Source organism: Impatiens glandulifera, chromosome 9 (genome assembly GCF_907164915.1).
Source record: "Impatiens glandulifera chromosome 9, dImpGla2.1, whole genome shotgun sequence".
NCBI classification, from domain to species: Eukaryota; Viridiplantae; Streptophyta; class Magnoliopsida; order Ericales; family Balsaminaceae; genus Impatiens; species Impatiens glandulifera.
The window spans coordinates 8,167,922-8,174,610 of record NC_061870.1 but is presented as its reverse complement, the minus strand read 5'-3'; positions in this window follow the sequence as shown (position 1 = coordinate 8,174,610).

The window sequence follows — 6,689 nt, the reverse complement described above, 5'->3', positions numbered from 1 at the left end:
GCGTTTTAATTTCGATCGAGTTCCTCTAGCAGCTCCACCTATTGAGTTACCACCTCTAGAGCTACCTTCCCCCTTTTTAACATTATTAGCTTCAATAAGGGCTCATTCCTTAGTAGTAGCAGCCTCAACCACTTCAATAGCTTGAACTGACCTTGTAAAAGAATCAACTTGCTCCATTCACTCGACTTTTGTTCTATTCATTACGTTGGACATTTCCATCATTTGGGCTCGCATGAGATCCATTGCTGCATAACATCTTGATGAAGCTCGAGGGTGAAAATCTTTGATTCAGCATACTGCTCCGTTTGTCTATTGAAGAAATTCTTCTCAAACTTCTTGTATTCAGAGTTAACGATGTTGTCTTTATAAGTATTTCTCTTCATAGTCTTCTCCAATTCTTTTTGAGTAGCAAGAATGGAAAACACCTCTTCCTTGCTTGATATTGATCCCTTCTCAATATTAGCCAATCTGGACTACATGTCCAACATATTCTGTTGAATGGAGTTCATCGCATCCAACATGGAATTATATAATTTTGCTCCTCCATGAGAATCCTCTTCTGAAGAATGAGCAGCAGAGAAAACATCCTAAGAGCAAGCTGGAGTAGTAAGAATCAGGCTCACATGCACATTAACTTGTAAAGAACGCTCTGGTTCTTTATCTTTGGAAGGAGAAGAGGGTGCTTTAGACAGATCTTTGGACTTCTCTTGATCATTGAGAATGTCGGCACACACCAGATGAATACGTTCTGAAATATCTTCAAAATGAAGAGGTAATTCAACAATTTTATCAACAATGTCTATTGGTGTTATGATCGAGGGAAGAGGACTTTCTTCCGAAGATGAGTATGAGGAAGTCTCCTCTTTATCAGCTTGTTCCCCCTCAACAGAGGGAATCTTCTCGGAAACTGCCTCCTTCAAGGGTTCCCCCTTAGCTTCTAATTCTGGAGACTAATCAACAATCTTTACTGATTATTCTTCAACCACCGGAAATTCTTCTTCTTCAAGAATAGGAGGAGGCACATCAGAAGTCTCTTTCTGTTGAATAGGTGTCTACATATCTTCAACAACAACCTCCTCTTCTTCTTCTAAGATGATTTCAGATTGAACCAAGACCAGAGTCTGTTCAATAGTCTGCTGGGCCATTAACCGCTTGTCTTCAAAAGATATGTTGGCCAGCTCAATAAGATGGGCAACAACTTGCTCATCTTCATCTGAAATAGGTTGATCACATTCAAAGATCTCCATTGACTCATCTTGACTAGACAAATCATGAAACAGATTCAACCTAGAAGACTCAGTGCCATGAACGTGTTGAAGGACTGTTGAGAAATATTTGTTCATAATCAGGTCCAATCGCTTCAAAGCATTCTGCTCTACAGGAGCTTCCGCATCGAGCGAGTTGAAGTTGTTCTTTCTCTTCTCAATCAAGGGAGAGAGAGTATGTCCAATGATGTTGGCTACCACAAGATCCTTTCTTTTGAGGGATTTAGAGACCTCATCAGTTTTAGCTATTTCAGGACTCTTTTCTCCATCTTAACCAGATTTTCCATTCTTTCACAATTTCCCTTTCCGAGAACAACTCATCAAATTGAGTGGTTAACCTGTATTTCACCTAAGTGTCGAAGATATCGATCTTCTCAACAGCCTTTTCCTCAACTTGCTCCATCATAAGGTTCACAATGCAGTTGGATTATGAAACCTTCTCCAAAGTTTCTGTAGCAATGCCCTTTCTCTTTTCAGGAACCATAGTTGGTTTAGGAGTTGGCAAAGGTTCACCGATAGTTATGCCACAAGCACTTCTAGGTGCTCTCATATTTTCGGGAGGAGACATAATCTTTGACAAGGCCCCTTCTAGGAGTTCAGACAAAATACCCTTTCCTTTAACGTCGAGTTTTTGTTCAACAATTTCAATAATGGGTGGCTCAACATTCGACAGAGTGGCAGCTTGTTTAGATGGTAAAACAACGGTAGGATTTGGAGCAATAACCTGCTATGTTTCAGTAATAATATCGGCATTACCAGTAACTTCAACAACTACTAATTCTTCGGGGAGGACAGGCGACAAAACCCTGTCAATACATTCACTATTTGGACCAACTGGCTCAACAGTCGGCCCTTCAACTTGTTCCATCACAAGAACATCAATAATAGGCACTGAGGCTAGATGAGAGGAAGAAGTTACCTTAGTAGACTTCTTAGACGACTTAGATGCCTTAGACGCCTTAAATGCTTTAGATACTTTAGACGCCTTCTTCTGATCAACAACAGAATCAGATGACTTAGTCGGCTTCTTCAATGAGTTGGGGGATGGTGAAAGGGATTGAATAGGAATAGCAGCAAAGGGAGGAAGACCTTGTCTTGCCCTAGAGTCAACTACTCCAGAATCCTTCTTCAGAGAACTCTTTTGGCTATTCGTGCTAGCCACAAATTCCATTACAGATTTGGTTCTTTTCGCTCTCGTAAATTGAATAGAAGCAGCATGTCGCTTAGACCGAGTGACCGACTGGCCACCTGTCTGTTGGCTAGATGATCCATACACCAAATCCTTAGAGAGCTTCGATCTTGCAAGAGTTCTCTTCACAGAAAAATTGGTGAATATGCGACTCGGGTTAATAGCCTCACCCTCGCCCATTGGAACACCTAAGTGCTTCATAAACCAGTCGAGTTGGGTTGAGAACCCCACACTCTACTTGTTTCTTGAATAAATCAACTAGAAAAGATTAGAAAATAACATAGATGCCCAATTGATTTGCATACATTTATAAATGACCGTCATGTAGTCGAAATAGTCCTGCCTGTACAGGTCGAACGAACCTACCCTACCTTGAAGAGCCTTCGCCATGATGTCGTTTAGAAGGATGAAATCTGGCTTCAGGACCTTCTTCTTCCCGTTTATCCTAATTAAAGTGCCAACATTTGAGAACGAGATCTGCATTTCCGAGATGGTTTCCACTGGAAGTGCTATATTGAAGGTATGACCCTCCGATGGAAGTTCAAGAAACTTAGCATAGATAGATTCATTGAAAGAGATAGACGTTTCGTTAATAGTCACCGTAATCGAATCTATGACCACGTTTTCCTTCTTGAAGAACTCTTGGACTTCCTTCAAGTAGAAGACAAACGGACCACCAAGATATTTCCGGAGACCAGAATATTCCATAGAACGGAACATATTAATGATATCCTGTTGATCAATGGTGTAAACCGAGTCGAAGTCTACCTGCAAGGTGTTGTGACCAAGAGTGATAGGTTTCTTGTCAGCCATTTGAGAATATAGGAAGAAGATGAACACGAATTTTTAGAGAGAAGTTAGAAAAAAACTATGATTCTTAAGAAACTTATGAGTGTAAAAGCTTCAAACACATGCACGATGTTCTTAAATAGAATCTGAAAGGTCACATGTCTTAACCATCACTTTTGACAAAGAGGGCCCACCAATTAATGTTAGGCGCCTTTTCCCAAAGGAGGTCATCATTAACAGAATTTAAACCAATAATAATTTAATATTTAAGGGTATATTTTTCATTTTCCTTAACATTGAAATACATGCATCTTCAAGTTATTAAGAGATGACTGTCTTAATGTTTGTGTGGGAAAATTAGATGACATTGCATATATATAAATGATAGTTGTCCTCAATTAGTCTGAAGATGAAGCGTCTAACTACACACATAGTTATACGTTTCATTTGCTTCTACATTCTAGCATTTAGGTTGAATAGACGTCTATTAGACGCACGAGTCTATTAGACGCAGACGTCTAATCACGCTTGTCCTATAGATATCTAAGCATCTATTAGACGTAAACGTCTAATTACACATGAACATCATGTATTAGACGTGTGTCTGGTTAGACATTAACGTCTAATTATGCTAGTCTTATAAATGTCTATTAGACTTCGACGTCTAACAGCGTAGGTTTTAAACTAAGACAATCCAACTCAGAAACACAGACTGTGTAAGCAAATATATGTCTATGTACTTGCTTTTCTTTTAGACGTCCTCGTCTAATAGACCGATTAAAGCTTTCATCTGTGTTTGCTTTTGTTTGAACATTTTAAACATTAAATTTTCCCCTCAATTTATGCATATTTACCGAATGAATAAATAAATGTTGAGGTTCTCAAGACCAAAAATATTTTTAAGGAGGAAACACTTAGTTTGTGGAAATGGCAAGTATTCCAATTGTTGAACTTCTGGAGCATATTTTCAAAAGAGTGTGCTCCACGTTTACTCCATGGACCTACACATAAATGTATTTACAACTTTTGGTACCCACATTCACTTGGGTCCTCAGTCAATCAGTCCCTTAGGGATCCATATTTGGATTATCTTGATGGATTTCCCATTTTTTGTTGTGATTAGTGTGTATGATTTAGGCTTAAAAGATGTCTTCCTATTAGCAGATGATCCCTTAACCTTAGAGGATGATTTTTGTTTAAAACTCTTTGACTTCCTGTCAGGTTTTGATATGCCAGACTTGTTGGCTGCATCAAACTTAGGTTTAAGCCAACTAACAGTTGGAAGAACATAAATTATCTCATCCTTTAAAGTTAGATCCTCACATCTTAGATCAATTCTATTATCATTTAAACTCCCTTTGACAAAGCATATTGGCTTCAGCATGTTAGTTGCTGAGTTTAACTTCTTATAGTACTTGTCTGAGTCATCGTTGTCAAATCCTAGACCGGATTTGTATCCATAAGGCCTCAATAGACTAATCTTATATTTGACAGATTCTCTAGACCTATTCCAAGAACTGACAATATAGGTTAAACGTTGGTTCTCAGAAGAAAGAGTTTGAATATTCTCCTTGAGCGTCTCCACTAAATTCTTTGAATCAAATACAGTTTACTGATCTAGCTTACACTCTATTGAACATAACAACCTCTATTAAACTTATAATATTATCAACAATATTCTCACAGATAGACTGTAATTTGATTCTTTCTTTCTTGATCTTGAATGATGAAATTAGTAAGTGCAAGAGTAAGCTTGTAAGATTGGCAATTGATTAAGTAAGTGATAGTTCGGTGATTCATCTGTTGTCCTTGGGCATCTATTGGTAGTAGAATGACACCAACGGTCGAATCTTCTACATGGACATGTGGCAAGCATCCATTGGAAGGCCGCCCATAGGAAAAAAGTAAAGCAGACTCTGAGCAAATGGATCATAGATGTACCGAACTGATAGTGCACCGAATATCCTCTCTGATATTGTCTTGTACTGGACAAACCGTTGGAAGGACATTTGCGTTTGTGGCGTTCTTTTTTTGGAAGGACATTTTCATATGTACAGGAGTGAATGGAACAGAGTAGCAGACAACTAGTTGATCATGGGTAGACGTATGCTAACTTCAGACGGCTGCTGAAGCGAGGCATTAAACGTGCTCCATTAGACTGCCAAGTGTAAGGGAGCTAGACGTCAACGTCTAATTGCGTGTTCCATTAGACCACCAAGTCTAATGGAGTTAGATTGCAACATCTAACTACGCATCCCTTCAGACTTGTCTAAAGAAGTTAGACGTCAACGTCTAACTTCGCATCCCATTAGACTATCACGTCTAATGGAGTTATACTTCAACGTCTAACTATGTATCTGTTAGACTGCAACGTCTAACTACGTATCACTTCATACCTGTCTGAAGGATTTAGACGTTAACGTCTAACTTTGCATCTCATTAGACTACCACGTCTAATGGAGTTAGTCTTCAACGTCTAACTACGTAACACGTCTATTTAGTTTGCTTAGACCACGTCTAAGTTAGCATAGTCTGATGCACATGCATAGAAACAATTAGACAACTTAGCTTTATTCTAGATGAATATTTAGCTTTATTCATAACTAGACATTATCAAAATTCTGTAATATTCATAACTAAACATCATCAAAATTCCGTTCTAAACATTATCAAACTTTCGTTGTTTAATATTTCACTTATAAGTTAATTACTTCTGACATAATTAACTCTTTTCTTTATTTTGATTTTACTTTTTCCCAACATAAACCTCATGTGCCCATTCAAAGGTAAAAAAGTTGTGACAGTTCGATAAATTGAGTCCTCCGATGACGAAGAAGAGACTCAAATAGGATTCTTAAGATTGCTCAATGTTGTGAAGGCTAGTGTTGAAGAACCAATCAAGGGGATAGAGAGGGGAACGTTGTTCATGGATGCCTCGATCGGGGAAGGCACATCAAAGAACTAGTGGATACTGGAGCTACTCACAATTTCATGCGTGGAGGAATGGCTAAGGCGTTGGGTCTTCGCATCCACCCAATGAGAGGGACGGTAAAGTCCATGAATACAACATTCAAGTCGGTGACCGAGGAGGCTAAGAAAGTGCACACCAGGATCGGAGATTGGAAGGGTACAATCTCATTTACGTTAGTCCCTATGGACAACTACGATGTAGTATTGGGACTATAGTGGTTTGATCAGGTACTTGCTTTTATAATGCCTTATTTTGATTCCTTCATCATTTTGGATCATGGGAAGACTAATGTGAAACCAACAAGAAGGGAATTAGAGGGAATGAGCATGCTAACGGCAATGCAGTTTAGACGAGGTCGCAAATGTGGGAAAGAGACATTTGCCACTTTTGCAAGGACGAATGATGGGGACGGTTCCAAGGGAAAAGAGGAAGTGCTCGAGGAAGTCCAGATAGCTTGTGTGGAGACCTTCTAGGG